Below are 16,958 nucleotides of genomic sequence, written 5' to 3' on the forward strand. Positions count from 1 at the left end.
GGCGGGGGCGGGCGGGGACAGCGGCGAGCGCGGCCCGGCGGGAGCCAGGGGGCGGGGCCTGTCGCACCCCGCCCCGCTCCGCCGTGGCGCGCACCACTGCGCAGGCGCAGCCTGGGGCGCCTGCGCGCCGAGGGCTGCGCCGCGCCCGGGAGGGGCTGGCAAGCGGCGGGGTTGGCAGCCGCAGGGAGAAGCAGGGGAGCCCCGGGCGGGGGGTGCCGCGCAGGCACCGCCAGAGCCGCCCCGCAAGCCCCGGGGCGCAGCTCCTGCGGCCCGCCGCGCTGGTGGAGCTGGGGCGGGGGGGTGTCCCTGCTGGGGCTGAGACCGGGCGGCTGGCGCTCGCTACAGCCGGCCAGTTTGGCGATGGGATCACCTGAGGAAAGGCGGCGTTCCTGAGGTGACAAAAAGAAAGGGCAGTTTCCCACCAGCTGCTCAGGGACGGACCGGTTTGGTACCGCATGGGAGAAGAGTCTGGGGCTCGTCCTGGCGCTGGTGCTCGCCGCGGGGCGCGGCGCGCTGGCCGTTCCCCCGCGGAGCGCTTTGCTGCGGGGTTCTCCTCAGGGCGAAGGCCGGGCCCGAGCGGGCGGCTGGCGGCGGCCCCCGCGGGCGGGAAACGGCGGCTGCGTCAGAACGTCGGTACCGCTTGTGCTTCGGTGGGTGTATGTGTGTGTGTATATATATCTATCTATATCTATCTATTTATATATAACGGCACCTAGTAAAGGAAACACCTTTTGCCTTTGGACTTGGCTGTGTTCTGCAGAGGTCCTCGTGGTGAGGCGAGCCAGTGGATGGAGGATGTCTGTAATTAATTGGATGGGTTATTCCCAGCCCACATCTCACCAGCGGTGCCGCATGTAGCCACACGAATCTAAAAATTAGAAAAATTAGAGCAAAGTCCGACGTGGCCAGCTGCGCGCAGCCTCCTTGGCGGGTCGCCTCTGCCTCCGAGCGAGCTGTGAGGTGCTGATACTCTGTGGTCCAGGTAATACCGAGTAAATAAAATAGTGACCTGTAGCTGCAAAAGTGAACGGTAATTCGTGATGAATTATAATGTCTACGCAGTTAATCCAGTTAGTGACAGATGTGGTAGTGGACTTATAAATACAATAGGTCAGCTTCTATGTTGGAGCATGTGAGAAGGCTGAACTAGGTAAAAATTAAATACATGTTAACATTTTGTTGTTTTTAATCAAGGGTTGGATAATAGGGTGTGATTGGCACAGAGCATTCCTGATGCCTGTACGGCCTGTTAGAACCTGACCCAGCACCGGAGCAAGGTCCAGGCAAACAGTTCCAGGTTGCAGCATCAGGACTGAAGTTACATTGTGCTGCAAGAAAATGTCCCCTCAGGTCCAGCTGCTCTCCACGAGCAGACTGGCTTACATTTCTACAATGCCATCAGGAGGCAGATCTGTAACGTTCCAGAAGTCTCCAGACTCGCCCGACAAGCACAGCACTCAATACTTTTTGTATATAAGCCCCAAATGAAAATGTGGGACACAGTGCATTAAACAGAAAATATTCACACCAAATTCCTAGCCAGCTAGAAGGAATGCTTTGACAGAATGCTGTCACAACAGCTGGCTGTTACAAAAACAACCTGTCTTTTTAACAGCCATCTCGGAAGCTGGAGGCATTCGGTATGCTAGGGTTAATAGAGATTCAAGAGAGCTAACAAAAAGCTTTTTTTTTTTTTTTTTCCATTGCTGGCCCAACACAATCACAAACAGATGTAATTTTTCATCACATCATGCTGTCAAGCTCATCTCATAAAATGATTCCCTAAAGAAACGCAACAAAGAAGTTCAGCTGTGGGATGCGCTATGCTAAAGACTGACTTCATGAGAAAGAGGGAGGATTTGTTTGGTTTGTGTGTAGATTTTCCTTACTGCGATCGTCTCTGTGTAGTACTGGATTCATGAGAAGAGCTGACTTACAAATGATTTCACAGTAGCGCAAAATGTACTAGGTATGGTTAGTAATGTAAGGTGGGGAGGTGAGATCCAAAGAAGGATTTGGGTGGATTTTAGGCATGAGGTTGTTCTTTCCAGAGATACAATGTTTAATTGAAACACTTTTCAGATTCACAGCACTGCTTCATTCTCTCCTTTAAGGTGTGTTTGCACAATTGTTTGCAAGGTGGTGATGTGAACTAGAGCAAAGAACTGTTCCAGCTTTAAGAAACTCAGGGGGTTTTTTGCGTTTCAGCAGAGAGTGGGAATAATTACAGGATGTTACTGCTTTTATATTGCTGATACATGGCACACATCAGAAAATGTCTTCCAGAAAAGTACTCAGTGCTTTGTGCTTGTGCCCAGAACTCCCCCAGGCCTGCAGAGCTGGGAGTTACCTCCTGTCTCCTCGCTGGCGCTCGGAGGAGGTGGATAAATGCCCAAATCTCCCGGGGACTCCAGTCCAGCCAAGACGCCCAGTGAGATGCTGTACGTCTTTTATGGGATAGCCTAATGGTTGATAGCCTTGCCCAGGAAGTGGGAGACCTGAACCACAGATTTGCTTCAGCCCAGGAGGATTTAGATCTCTCTCTCGCCTCTCAAGAAGACTGTGTTTTAAACTAGGGAAAAGGTGGGTCCTTAAAGGAAATTGGGTTGATGTGCAGACAAGAATGTAAGAGCCGTGGGGCTAGATGGACAATGAGGCACAAAAGGATCTGAGTTGGTGGCAGAAGAATGTCCAGCCTTGTCAGTGCTGGTTATATTCTTTACCTGAATCCGTGGCTGCATTAAAAAAGAGAATAATACAAGGAGCAAATCCAATAATTCTTCCCATCTCAGTCAGTGCTGAAGGGGTAGGCATGAAGGCTTTAGCGTCGTGGGATTTAGCAATATGGCGTGCAACCTCTTGTGTTTTTAGGCTCCCGAACTAAATTTTTGTTAGTTAGTGTTGTCCCAAAAACCTGGGTTCATTTACCCGGTGTGCAGTACACCAATATACACACAGAGCAGAGGTGTTTTATTGCGTATTTGCACAAATATGGGTGTCTGTCCCAAGACAGCACACCTTGTTCACAAATCGACAGTCATTTAGACGTTTAACATTACCGTATTCATCTTCCTAATACATATGCATTGCTATTCTGTTAAAGGATTGGTTAAAGTCTCTTCATCCAGCATGTAAATCAGTACGCATGCTCAGTTTCTTCATCTTTTGAGTCTGGGGTATAATTGGGGTAGGTGGTCCATGAGTCAGTGGTCACGATCTCCCCCTGCCCGAATTACCTTTCCCCTAGTTACTGGTTTCTTTTGGCAGTCTCAGCAGCTTTTCATAGCTCGTTAGCTCTTCTTATGATTCATTATTCTCTGGTTCTACTTTGGACAGGTACATCCTTCTTATGAAACAATTGCACATTATTCAAAATCCTGTTTCTTAGTTTCTCTAAACCTAGTATAGTTAATTTTAAACTTTTAGCCATAATAGGGGTAGAGCTATATTAATTTCAATTATATTTTCCCATTTTGATTCCCCTTTTTATTCCTTTGTATAACATTATGGTGCCTTAAACTCTGATAAGCGACCTGCTCTGATACTCACTTTATTTTACCACAAACAGAGCCGCCATGTAAGCTGAGAAATAGCACTGCACTGGATTGAGGGAAATCACCTCGCTGAACATGCAAAAAAAATCAGCAAATACTGTTTACAGTAGCAGCCTATGTAATGTCTGAAACCTTGGAAAAGCACTGACAGTAATGCCAGAACCTTTTCTTAGAAGTGAAGTTTGCCTGCAGTTCTCAAGGTTGAGAAACCTTTTCTCTGCACAGAATTATACATTATCAGTGTGCCAAAGAATATGGTTAGGAGGTACCATTTTATAAGAAAAGTATTTCTGCCCTCTGACAAGACAGAAGCCCTGATCCTGGATCACATCAGTTCACTGAGTTTGTGAATATGTATTGGTAATATGAGGTTGGGGCTATAAGGAACAATCTAGTTTAAAAAAGAAAAACAGGAACTGTAAATAGGAATTTAACACTAGAAACAACTTGAAATAAGCTGTGTATTGCCTTAAATTTTTTCCAACGTTCATCCTATTCTCTCACAATGTTGTTTGGTTTCTTTGGAAAGAAGACACTTTCAGATGCATGCCGTAGTTTCCTGATCCCCTTTAACATTCCTTCTCCAGCTATTTTCACTGTCTTGACAGAGTTGTTTTGTTCATTTATCTGAATGTATCTATCTTTTAGCCGATGCAGCTTTAGTTGTTTGTAATCCCTCCAGTGTTTGCTTTGAGCTGTCCTTTATCCTCCAATACCTCAACAAAAGTCGCTCTTCATATACGCAAGCTCTCCTAGATTGGACTCTCTTACGTGGGACTTTTTAATTCTTGGCTGTCCTGGCCCACAGGGTGACTTTTAGCCAATTATTTACCTTCTGCCCTGGTTATCTGAGTCTGTGAACTGGAGCAACACTCTTGACCTCCTCTGTAAAATCCTTTCAAAATGAAACTAACTTCAGAATTTATTAGTAAAAGGAACCTACTGACGCCACGCGTTTAATCCTACTGGTCAAGTGTTAAGAGATGAATTTCTTAACAAGTAGGAAGAGTTACAGTGTTAGCACTGGAAAAGGGTGTGGATGGTGGTGACTGCAGACAGAAGCTGACAAAACTGTGGGATGACGCGTCCCCTGCCTGACAGGCAGAGCTGACAGCAGTACAGCTAGGGTTGCCTAAGACTTCACACCGTAGGCTCTTTTAATCCCTTGTAACTTTACCAAAGTAATCGTTTGAGCTCATATTTTGCATAATTGCTCTCTCTTTCAAGCTAAATATATCCATTCCAGCCAGCCTACTTCAGACCCATTGAAAATGCAATTGTAAGAAACACGTGGTTTTGAAGTTAAATTTTTCTCTCTATTTTTAAGACCTCCATCTTTTTCATGCTTTAGAGTGGGGACTTGATTTTTGGCAGGAGAACAGTTGCTTTCTGCCTTTGGCTGTCAAACGAAAGATCTAACGAGATTTGACTGAAACAGACTCTGACAGAGTCACCAGCAACACGTGAGAGCATGCTGATAAATCCAAGTGTGTCCGCAGCCATTAAACTGACTGTTGCGCACCAACCTGTGTGCGGGGGCCCAGAGGTGAGATTTGGGCAGCCCATTTAGATGCACCGCTTTAAAAATCAGGGCCCAGCATGTGCTGAAAGCCAGTGCCACTGTAAAATGGAGTGGGGGGGGGACACGACTTTTACTACTGTACAATTTTGTGTTTTACTTGGATTTTTATTATTGTACAATTTGGAATTTTTACGTTCGCATACGTGAAAAGATGGTTTGCCAGGTTACAATCCTTATCGAGTCATTATTACCCTGTAGAAGTTATAATTACTTAGTTATGACACCTAACAGTGTAAAAAAATCAAGGACTTGGCACAGCGCTACCCGCAAGGTACCAGGGAAACACTGCTCTTCATACGCTGTATCTTCAAACAAACATCTGTCAACACAGAGCCATTTGTCTGTCTGCCAGACAGCAACCTCCTGAAGTGCTGCAGATAGGCTCAGAAGAACAACAGCTTGTCTCTGTGCCAGCTCAGATTCCGGGGATCTCCCCGAACACCTCGCATCTGCTGTACATGAAAGACACATGCAGGAAAAGGAGAAGTGTGTGCAAAACCATCAGTCCAAACCCCCTTAATTCCATTGTTCACTGAACAAATTTGATTTATGAGACTCCCGTTTCTCTAAAAGGTGGACAGTACTTGTAAACAAAATCCTACGGATTATATAAGACCAGCCACATCAGTTGTCTATCAGTTGATGAAATAAAACCGAAAAATAAATTGGAAAGGCTTTTAGGCTTATGCATGACTACATGCTCTTCTGCATTCCTAGAAAAGTAACAGCTGACCCAGCATGAGTTCAGTACTTTATAAGCTCTCACCTCATCAAAGCAAAATCTAACTGTCAAATTAAAGTCCCAAGAAGTGGAAACCATATGTTTTAAGCAGCAGGCTGGCCCTGACATCGCTCTGCCTCTGAGCAGAACGCCATACAGAAGTGCTTTATACAAGGTTGCAAGTGAAACTGGAAACAGACTGGGAGGGATTCAGTCCCTGACTCATTAAGTTGGTCATACCCTCTGGATCTGACAGATGGTGAATCCATTGGATTTTGGGGGGGGGAGAACTGTACAATGAGGGATAAGCAAGTTGAAAAGGAAACTGGACCACATGAATTCCCTGCCCAAAGGCAAAATATGCACGGAGAGTGCCTAAAATCGACAGATATGTGCCAGGACATCATCCTGGAAGGTGGAAGATGAAAACCAGCACTTTCCATAGCTGGCAAGCAGGTTGGAGCAGCAGCAAGCTGGGACTTTTGTTTGCCTCCTTGCTTATTTCTTTCTGTATCTGTACCTTAAAAGTCCTACTTCCACCAATGTAGATAAACATCTTTTAAAATCTGTTTTGTTAGGCTGGGTATATTAAAATCTGCTACATTTTTTAAATAGGTCATCTGGGAAATATTTTATGGAACTCCCTCTAGAAATCTTAACAAATTCCCTGACAAGCATCACACCTGCCACAGTGATAATTTCAAATGTAACATTAGACACTCATGAAAATTGCATCAATAGTGATTTTTGACCCCTTCAAAGCAATTGATACGAGTATGTGCTAATCCCATGGGAAAGTTAATGCCGTCAGTAGGAGGTGTTGAACAGTTGCTGTTATTCATCACAAAGTAATGTCACCGATTTTTTGAGAAATGCTTGCAACCTGACACCACCACGTGGCCCTGGACATATCTGGGAGACACTGCTGACTCGGTGCTGTGGGTGAAAGAGTGGGAGTTAAACACACGGGTTTCTCTTTCTAGAGGCCCTCCAAGGTACCAGGCTGTTTTCACTAATGGTAGAAAATCTGTGCACCTGCTTCCCTCTACAGCTACAAACTGTGTGCCTAAATAAGGCAGATTTTATCCCATCCCGTTTTCGCTTGCGTTCAAGAGGCAGGCATTCAGAGGCTGCCCTCGGGTGCCTGCACAGCGCCTGGCAACAAGGAGCCGCTGCCCTGCCAGGCACGGTTGCAGGGTCTCTGCCATCAGAGTCACGGAGCCTTTGTGGGGTGGTGCACACGGCTGGAACGTGGCCACGGGTGGATACAGGACATTTAGGAATGCCAGGCAGAGAAGAGCAGGGGGCTTTATGTTAACATGCTCCTTGGCTACACCATGCCCCAGTATCAAACTGGAGACATGCCTGCTGAGAATTTGTGGGTCAAGATCAGAGTGGGGAGGAACCTGAGGGATGTTGCAATAGGGGTGTACTGCAGACTGCAGGCCCTGAGGAGGCTGGGGCTGAGGCTTTCTGCAAACTAGAAGTCTCCCTCTTGGAGCCCTGGTCCTCGCTGGGGATTTCAGCCACCTGGTTGTCTGCTGGAAGAGCAGCATGGCATCAGGCAGGCAACCCCGGAGGTTCTTAGACTGCAGTGGTGACATTTTCCTAATACAAATGCAAGAGGGGGCCAGTCATGGTCTTCTGCTGAACACTGGCTCGACCTCCTGCTGAGGAGCAGGGAAGAAGTGGGGGTTATAGTGATCACAGCGTGCTGCTCAGGCTGCAGCAGCCACGAGGTGACAGACGCAGAGGGCAGCCGGGAAGGTGAACAAAAGAGTTAGGACTCTGGGCGAGCGGACTGACTTGTTCAGGAAATAGCCTGTGGGAAGCAGCCATGAAGAGGAAGAGTCCCCAGAAGAACTAATTGGTTTTAAAGAAGGCTTCCTGAGAGCTGATGCATGAACTGTCCCCTTGTGCGGGAACATAGGGAACTTCAGCTGACAGCCCATTTGGCTGAGCAAGGACAATCCTAATGACCTAAAATACAGACAGGGAATATGCAGGAAGCAGAAACAGGAGGAAAAAGCACTGCTCAGGCACTTGGGGGTAAAATCCAGGAGGCTAAAGCCCACCTGGAACTAAAATTAGTGAGGGACACAAAGGGTAGCAGGGCAAAAAGAGATCCCTACAGGTATACCATGGGTCTGCAGACAGATGGGAGAGACAACACGCTGACAGGCAGCACAGAAAAGGCCAAAGTAATCAGCACGGTTTTTTGCACCAGTTGTGACATGTGAATGGTGCTCCCTGACCTTTGCAGTGTCAGCACAGGCTAAGAAGAGAAGGGCAGTGGGAGAGGAGAAATCGGGGACCACTGAGACAACGTGCACGCATTCATACCCATGGAGTCGGGTGGTGGTCACTCGAGAGCGTCGATATTGTTGGCCAGCGTCATTGCAAGGTCACCATCTACCATCTACAGAATATCATGGCAAGCAGGAGAGGACTCTGATGACTGCAAGAAGGTTCACATTACACATTTTTAAAATAAAGACAACAGGAAGGATACAGGGAACTGTAGGTCAGCCTGATTGATCCCCCAAGGGAAGAGGGTACCTGACTGTGCCCTCTTCCTCCTGCCTGTGCCTAGAGGTGCTGGGACAGGTCACCTGCTGCTGCGGTGGAGCCTAAGCTCACCTGTGCCAGGTGACACCTGTGCTGAGCTCCCCCACATCTCTCATTCATGCTGGAAGCCTTGGTGCAGGCAGCCTTGAGAGGAGTGCTGAGCTGCTGGAGCAGCCCCTGGCAGGTTACATGAGGGCCTCATGTGCGCAGCAGTGAAGCTGCTCCAGCTCTGCTCCACACAGACACCCAGGGTCACCAGGCCACTAGGTTGTTCCTTGTTATCCCTGGGACGTTTATCTGAAGGAGTGCAGGGTGCCCTGGATAAGAAGACAGCTTTGCCCTCCACGCAAGTGGTGGTTGTTCAGCACCAAGAGGGCATGTGGCACAGGGGATACTGGGACTGCACTGGAGGACTGTGCGAAGCAGAGAACCACAACTGGTGCAGCCATGTTCATAGTGTCTGCCGGGAATGGTCCTGGGAGCCACCCATCCCCAACCATTCCCAGGCTTTGTCTCAGGTCCAGTTGGCTTGCTCCAAAATGGAGGCTGGAGTGAAGTGAAATTTTGCACTTTGGCCTATTAGGGATCAGCACTCGAATTCACTCGCTAGCACTATTTTATTTAGCGGAGCAGAAGACTCTCACTGCAGACTACCTTGGAAGCTGTAGCTCCTGCCTCAGCACTTCTGCTCACATGCTGAAAGCAGACGGCGTGAGTACCCACCTTGGTGTAGGCGACTCAGCATGCTGCCTGTACGAAAGCATTTACTACAGACAACAATTAGGTCCCTGAGAGGCGTAGCCCCATGTGCAATACAGACATAAATGTGAGATCTCGACTTACAGAAAGCAACATACGGTATTGTCAGTAGAGAATAAAGCAGTATGCATTTTAGGTATTAATGTGTTAATTTGAAATGTACAAGGTAATAAGGACGGTTTAGTATCCAGCCTCTCTCTAAGACATTAGCAACACAGTTTAGGATACCAGCGGCTCCTAGCTCTGATGATGACACATGTAGGTGACGCCAAGTGCACAGTCACCACAGAAATGGCAGGTACCTACTGTTCATCAATAGCACAGGTATCCCGAGGACATCCTAGGGGAGCACAGCCAACCAGCTCCCATGGCGGTACGTAAATTACCTGGGGAGGTAACAGAACACGTTTAAGGACGGCATCGTGAGCTGTGCAATGAGACTGATACTCTTCACAACAAGACCATGAGACTGTAAATATATTAAGAAAGTGTGAAAAGCTTGGCTGTGCTGAAACGTGTGTGCGAGTACTAAATTTACATTTTATTTGTTGCAATTCTGTGGCTGTATGCTAATCCTTACAATAACTTTCATTTCAGAGGAAAACACCTAATAAAGAAGTGAGAATTTAACTGGTCTAACAGTAAACAGGTGGGACATCTCTAAGTGAATAAACTAGTCAAGGAACATGATTTGGTGAATGTATTTACCACTGTTGTTAAAAATACAATTCTGTGAGCAATGGGGTGGTTATTGCTCAGGACCAGTCACAAATGAAGAAGTGATTTTAGACGTTCATTGTCATTTATTCTTACACTCAGCTCTCCAAAACTGGCTGGTAGAGAACAAAGAATGGGAGACAACCAGAGTTTGATACCAGCATAGGCAGCATAAAATAATAGTGAGAGAGAAGAAAAGAAAAAGAGAAACAGAAGAGGATAAAAAAGGCAGAGGAAGCAAAAACTTGAAGTGAGTAGGGGAAAGTGAGAATCAAACAAATAAATAGGCTTGTGGGCTTTTGGAAACTTCCAAGTAGTGGAGATGGAGAGAGAGACAGGAAAAAAAAAAAAGACATGGTGAGTAAACAGGTGGAAATCTAAGTTTTAGACACTCATTCCAGCTGAGTTGGGTTAGATCAGGATAATCAATCAACCATCAGCAATTTTTAAGGCAAAAAATAGTCTGAACATCAATGGTACTTGAAGTAAAAGCAGACTAGTAAATAAGCAATCATTTGTGGCACAATCCCGCCCTATGCTCCCTTTTGCTATTGGGATTGACATTGCTTGAAAAGCTCAACCACGTGTGTTCATAATCTGATGGTGAAGCTGTGTATCAAAGAGCTTCCAGGCTGGCATTTGTGAAGAGCCACTTCTGCTGAGGCATAGCACAGGCCTTCAGTAGGTTGCTTTTCAGGGAGACGTAGTCCAGACGGGTGCTTTTTTAGATCTGCCTCCAAGTGTCAGCCCCACACCCAGACCTGCACGTGGTTCTCCAGCAGGATCCTGCCTAAGCCTTCTTGTGAGCTGGGCCCTTTGTGAGGCACAACACAGCTGCTTGCTCTCTGGAGTTGCACCATGATTCTGCCTCTCTATGAGGCAGGAATGGATGGGGTTCGCTTCTACTTGGAACCTTCTCTCTCTAAACATCACCGGCTTTCACCAACTCAGCTAATAGCCTGCCTCAGCAAAAGCATTTATTAGTGCCCTGCCAGCTGGAGGTTTCAACCCATGCTTACATGCTTTTGTACGACTTCTTAGTATAGGTGCGAGGTTCAGAGCCCACTGCAGATGGGCAGCCCACCCAGTCTGTGAACACGCAGCAAACCCCTCTCATCTCCAGCCCTCCCTTGCTGCTGGAAGAGGGGAAGGGACCAGCAAACCAGTACTGTTGTCAGTCATCGTGGACACACAGATGAAGCCAGGATTGGCTTGTCCCTCATGAAGATGGCTGTGAACCAGGCTCTGACTTCTCTGCAGGGAGCAGCCTCCTCACGACAAGCGCCTTTCCTCACCTGCAGCTCACTTCCTCCAAGCCAGTTGCACTTTAGTCCCTGCAGACCAGGCTGCTGCTCTCCACGCAGAAATGACCTTTCTGACGGTGCCATTTCTCCTGTTCCTCCAAGTCGCACACTTTACATAACTGGTGTGCTGACACGTTCTGCTTGAACAGGAAAAATTACTTCGGCATCACAGTGATCTTTCCATTTTCCCCAGTAATCTTGCTGTGTATATTACATTGTGCTTTGGGGCCAACAGAGCCTCAACACAATGTAAGGTTTCTGAGCAAACAGCAATATTAAAAAACAGATCCTGCCCTGAAAGTTTATAGTTTAGACAAAACCAGAGATAGGGAAAATGGAGCTAGCACATGATGTGAACAGAGTCTGCAGTTATGTCAGCTGCACTGCCCTCCTTATTCCCCACCAGGAAAAAGAAGGGAAAGTAGATAGGCTGTGAGATGGATTATTTCTTGCAGGCATGCTGATTCCTCAAACTCATTCATAAAAAGGGAACAGGGAAGAGAGGCAGGGCACTGTAGCACTGCAAATTATACTGGAACTTTAGCACTAATGCATCAGTGGCTGTCATTCGAAATTTCTACATCAGTTATTTGGTAGTTATGTGAAAGGACAAAACAAATAATTTTTAGTCATGAAATTCTCATAACTGGTTGGGAAATAGGGTTTATCAATAGAGATCAAAGGAAGTATCTGAGACTTAGGGTAAGAGAGGAGATGAGAGGATCCTCCTGGATGTGAGAGGTCCCCCAGGAAAAGAATTATCAATGAAAGAGAATAAACCTTGTAAAACAGATCATTGATTTGTTGTGTGTGGGAGTATCACAAATGAGCACTGTTCTTTCCTCACAGGTATTACCTTGTCTGTGGCCATGAAAGCTGCCTCTGTCAGCCTCTTCCTGATGTTGCCTAGGATCACCACTCGTTAGACCCAGGGCAAAGATGTTTGGGACTGGTACCCTGGGATGGGACCTGCTTCTGTTCCCTACTACGTTGGGTGTCCAGCTGGAGCTCTTCTGGATGGTGCTTCCAGGTGCTGAGATGCCTGCAGGGTTATTCTCCAGGCACCTCTGTTCACTTTCCCTTTCTGATGCAATTTGATGCAAGTTTTATCTTCTAATTGTTCGCCTTGATGAGTTGGACCATTGATTTAAGGTCTTTTTGTTGATGAAAGGGATGGACTTTCCCTTCTAAAGAGACTTTGACCAACCCTCTGAGAAAACAAATGAGCTTACGAAAGGCACCAAAGCAGACCTGTTGCTCAGGAGCAATACAAATGCCTGCTTGAGGCCAGACTTTCTGGACTGGGGCATACTCACATCAGGTTCATCTTCTGAGCGGCGGAGAATCTCTCACAATTCTCTATTGAAATGTTTTTCTCAACCATTTTTTCCCCTGGAGGATTTTAATGTCTCTTTTTAGAAATCCCAGAACAGACAGCTGATTTAAAGTCCTCTTTTCTACCCAGCAATCATCATCTCCTGAGTCCAAAGCAAAGAGATAGCTGGTCTTCTCAGTCCCAAAATTGTAAGAATTGAGTGTTTGGTTACTGACATGGTCAAATCAACACATTTCTTCCATCATTTACTCTTTGGAAAATTTTACTCACATTTTCAGGAAAAATCCAGACTGAGACAAATGCAGTCTAACGAACTTATAACCATGTCTCATTTCCAATGAGAAGCAGTGAACAGCTTTAACTGTGGCTGGCGTCTGAAGAAGTGAGAGTATGTCTGCACCACAGGCTGCAGCTTCAAGCAGATATATCTGAACTAGCCACCCGAGCACAGAGCTCTACTCAGGCTAATTTGTCATTCAGACAGAGGCTTTATTAACGTAGTGCTGAACATCACACTAATGAACCCACAGTCAGCCAAGGGTCAATAGTGTCCACAGGTCCACCAGGCAAGTCCATGGCAATAAGGCAGGTCCAAGGCTAAGTAGAAAAATCAAGTCAGCCAGTCAGGGTCAGGATCAGGTTCAGTGAGGCAGTAACTAAGGCAGCCAAGAGTCACTGATGGCCAGTTCGTAATAATGATGCTGATCCACGGTCATGCCAAGAGGTCAGGTGCAGATTGACAGGGTACATGGACATGGTTGCAACATAGCTCAGACACAAACAAGGGCAGGGGTCTGAGTTGAAATGCAGCTCCAGAGTGATGGAGCTGCTCATCACAGCTTTCTCGCAGAAGTCACCTAAACACAATTAACTTGAACCAAGGTTACACAGAGGCACCACGTCAGCATCAGCCTTGAGCACAGGCAGACAACCCAGGAGTGGGGAGTGTGCTCAAGGGCCTGACAACAAAAAGAACAAGATGGAAAACAGTGTAACTGGCATCTTTTATGTCCTACTTGTCATATATTCACAAATATAGCTGGAAAGAGAACCAAAACGTCCTTCAGATGGGACTCAAAGTGCCAGGACTGAGAGAGAAGGAAGTGGCAAGTAAAGTGGAGACAGCTTTTGTAATTCAAGTACACATTCCTTTAGTTGCAGCATGTGGTAGGACCCTTTTGGCTTTCCCTAACTGAAGTCAGCTGATGAAAGTACCGGTTAGGTTCTCTAGGGTGACCTGAATGCATTCTTGCTGTTATCATCTGGAGTCAGAACCTATCTCCTGGTCTAAAATCTATCACTGAAGTTCATCTGACCAGTGGTTTGAAATTTACCACTACTTTTGATATTAAACAAGACTATGTCTCAATGAAAGTCAGTCTCAAGAGTGGTGAGGCCCTGGCACAGGTTGCCCAGAGAGGCTGTGGCTGCCCCCTCCCTGGCAGTGTTCAAGGCCAGGCTGGATGGGGCTTTGGGCAACCTGCTCTAGTGGAAGGGGTCCCTGACCGTGGCAGGGGGCTTGGAACTAGGTGGTCTTTAAGGTCCTGATGTGGGAAATTGACATTTAGTTCAATTTTGCTATAGCTTTAGTTTTATTTTCTTATATAGTTCCGCATCCACGTCGAGGCAAGGGTTAACCACTGCCATTTGGTTTTCTAGCAAGGACTGCTGTGAACTCAAATGTAAATCACAAAGACTATTGCAAAATAGATGAAGGGAAACAGGGACAGATAAGCACTGATCACCAGAAATTTACTGTCTATAAGAAGCATCCCTCTAGCTGAAACCGGTTCTGTGGTTTGGGACTCAGCCAACACAGACAACTCAGGAATTTTGAGCCAAAGGTTAAAAGTACACAGCAAGGAAGACTATGAGCCTTCGCGAGGAGGACTATGAGCCTTCATCCAGAAGACCCCCACAGACAACCACCAGACGACACTGCGCAAGTGCTAAAGACGGGTGGAGTATGATAATGAATCCCTAGAAATAATTATAATAATCACGCCTATTCCCAGAACTAATTGTAATAATCCCGCCTACTTAGATAAACTTTGTAATAAATAGGTGCATGCTTTGTGACTCAGTGTGCAAGTTAGGAGGAGTGATCCCCCTTGCACCCAGCGCCATAATAAACATACCTGCTTTATAACTCTCTGTGAGTTGTGGAGTTTGTTTCCACATGTCAGTCCCTTCCAACCCAAACCATTCTATGATTCTTTCGGGATCGGCTTTCCCTGAACAAAATGCTACAGGACAAATATAAACCTAATCATCCTCCAGCATCTCAGGCTACTGAAAGAAACACAGAAGTGTGTCAGCAGTTTTATCAGCTAAGTTCTAGAAAGTGTTTCATAAGATGTTTTGGATGTGGAAACAGCTATAGATCATGTGTGCTGCCATCCATTGCATCCAAGGCCTGGAGAACAGCAACACTGACTTGACGAAAAGTGGTTATGAAGTTTTGACTGTAAGAGGTAACATTATTTCTGCCTAATAACGTTGACACTAAAGTGCTACTAATCCTCAACAACAATATTTTGGTTCTTGGTTCAACAGAAGAATGTGGTGCTACAGCTGCTATTTTGATATCAACATCTATTCATGCCTTATTGAGATTTTGACTTTAAAAAGAAAACTAACCTAGCATATGCCAGCTACTGGAATTTATAGAGTATTAGTGAATGAAAAAGTATTAAAAGCTGATTTAAAATTGCAATATATGAAGAATGAGAAGGGTCAGGTGAAGGGATTAGGTAAAAGGAAAGCCTTGGAATTCTGAAATTCATTATTTACACATAATGAATTTGGAATACAAGGCTCCGAGACTTCCAAGTCATGGATGATTAATGCAAGCCATGTGCAGGTGTGGTGGGTAAACTGAGCATTCTTAGTTACAGACCTCATAGACAAATGCCAAAAGAGACAGCTCTGCACTTCCAGGCTTCCTTGCACAGCACAGTCAAAAGACTTTTACAAAGGATGGAATAACATAATTCTTTAGAAAGCTGCCTGATCTCATTTTAAAGTCCCTAGGCAGTGCAGGCATGCCAGCAAATTTACCTCAGATGTGGAAATCCCCATCTACCAGACTGCAGCTTCCAGCTGGAAACTTCACCTGCAAGATACTATGCTTTTGTCTAAAACACTGAGAAGTTTGTCACTTCTCATTCCCACATGTAAGCATTTAAACAACATCATCAATCACCTTCAAAGCTGAAGAGATCATACTTCTTAAATTTCATGTTGGAAGATCTATTTTAAAGCTTCTTATTTTTTTCTGGTTTTAATCATGGGCAATGACACAGCTTTCAATTGATACACATGGACGTATTCTTTATGTATAGATGTTTCTCTACTACTTACATTTCTGGCTCAAGATGACATGTAGGAATTAAATTAGGGCACTGAAAACATGTTGGGAGTCAGCATAGCCAAGAAGTTGTGGATAGGCACATACCTATAACAAACTTTTAAAAGAATGTTATTTAACTGTGAGGTAAAGTAGTAAAAACTTGAGGATCACCCAGCCCTAAATAGGTTTTCTTGAGCATCTGCCCAGCAGTTTGAATGTCCTACTAAAAAAACAGAGCTTGCTCATGACAATGAATATCACACCATCATGCCCAGTAAGAGGCACCTGACTGTAAATCCTTCTCTTGTGTGCTTCACTTAATAATTTAAAACAGTTATTTTGAATAAAAGAATAAAAAAAGGAGTCAACTGAGTTCAGAGGCAATATTTTTCTACAATGTTTTTTAGGAATCAACGCTAAGATTTGAAGCTTTAAACCTCTACTGTCACAACTGACAGCCTTCAAAACTAGCTGTGCTCACTGGCTGTTGGCACAGCAGCTCAGCATGGAGCTCTGACTGCTTCCAGGAGCCTGGAGCGAGACAGCTCAAAATCGCGCCCAAGGGCAGGCAGACAACAGGGACCTGTTTCTAAGTTTGGCTTGACTTTGGGGGTAAAAAGGATATGCTATACCTATAAACTATACCCTTTGCCTTAAAGCAGGCCTCTTCCACACAGTGCCCTTTTCCTTCACCTCATTCCGTACAGCTGCTGTGGCTGGTAGGCTGGGAACAAGGGATGCTGAGCGCTTGTGTGAAATGGAGCGTTCCTGTGCCATTGCTAAAATTACCATGAGGACTGAAAGAGACAGAATGGAAATAGCAATTAACAGGTTATCGTTCCCCAAATGCTGATCGGAATTCTGTGTGACGCAGAAGAGACACTCCGGAAGCCCAGTGCATCTCCCCTGCTGAACATCAAAACCCTATTACAAACTGAAGAGTTATGAGGGCTTCTGAAGGAAAAGGCAGCAGCAGCCCTTAGAACTTAAATCTATTGCTGATACCAGTCTTCCCATCTTCACTCCTCTTCCTCTGCCTTCCTTAATAAATGGCTTAAAACATTC

General features: G+C 45.7%; 1 long non-coding RNA gene across 1 annotated transcript in view; it reads right to left on the bottom strand.

The window, feature by feature from the left end:
• Positions 1-8,152: 8,152 nt before the first annotated feature.
• The window catches only part of LOC142362262 (uncharacterized), a 58,898-nt gene continuing 50,092 nt past the window's right edge, over positions 8,153-16,958 (bottom strand). The window contains exons 3-4 of the long non-coding RNA XR_012764886.1: positions 9,491-9,570; positions 8,153-8,315 (exon numbers count right to left, since the gene is read on the bottom strand). This is a non-coding gene — a long non-coding RNA (uncharacterized LOC142362262). The remainder of the gene's footprint in view (positions 8,316-9,490; positions 9,571-16,958) is intronic.

The sequence above is a fragment of the Opisthocomus hoazin genome, chromosome 8 (assembly GCF_030867145.1).
Source record: "Opisthocomus hoazin isolate bOpiHoa1 chromosome 8, bOpiHoa1.hap1, whole genome shotgun sequence".
NCBI lineage: Eukaryota > Metazoa > Chordata > Aves > Opisthocomiformes > Opisthocomidae > Opisthocomus > Opisthocomus hoazin.